Source organism: Gorilla gorilla, chromosome 3 (assembly GCF_029281585.2).
Source record: "Gorilla gorilla gorilla isolate KB3781 chromosome 3, NHGRI_mGorGor1-v2.1_pri, whole genome shotgun sequence".
NCBI lineage: Eukaryota > Metazoa > Chordata > Mammalia > Primates > Hominidae > Gorilla > Gorilla gorilla.
This window is the reverse complement of record NC_073227.2, coordinates 107961682-107962500: the sequence shown is the minus strand read 5'-3', so window position 1 is coordinate 107962500 and position 819 is coordinate 107961682.

Sequence of the window (819 nt, the reverse complement as noted above, 5' to 3'; positions counted from 1 at the left end):
GGACACTTCTCTGATGGTGCAGGAATTTAAACTCTGCTGCAGCTCTTCATAGCCAATCAACCTCAGGCTGGGGGTGACTGACATCACAAGGTGTCACCGGGACCCCGGTACACCCACACTTCCTCCAGCTGGCAGAGGCACATTTTCCCTAAAAAGCTCTTGTGGTTCCCAAATGACTAGACTAGTTTCCATTAAATTGAAGATCTTCCCAAAACTTTATTTTGATTTCTAAATATATGTCATTCACATTCAGGCAGTCTTATGAACAATGACAATGTCTTCTACCCACCGACAGATCCCAGCAGACCCAAGGATGGGAAAGGCGGAGGCAGGGGTGGGTAGAAAGTTTCCTGTTAATGTACATTTCCAGGTTGTACATGGAGAAAGCTACTAAAATACTAGAGTTCCTTAAATTGTTGGTTTTGAGAATATGGGCTTTTATTTCTTCCTTTTTCCTCTTTTAACAACCTCTACTACTCACTTCCTTTTCCTCTCATCTCCCCACCCCCATATACACACAAAGATCCCAAACTCCTACTAAGCTAATAAAGCGTCCACTAAAGTACCCCCCTTAAGTAGCTATTGTGTTATTCAAGAAATTTAGATCTAACACTTAATCATTCCCCTTTTGCCACATTTTAATGATTCTTTGAAATCAGAATTGGATTAAGGGGAATACTAGTTGGGTAGCATCCAAGGAAGCTAATCTTGAAGGGACTCTATGCCACCTCTGAAAATGTAATGAAATGGATAAAATGATATTTACCAAAACATTTTCGAGGAAGCATACTAAAAGTTGTAGGGAGCTGGAAATGGGTT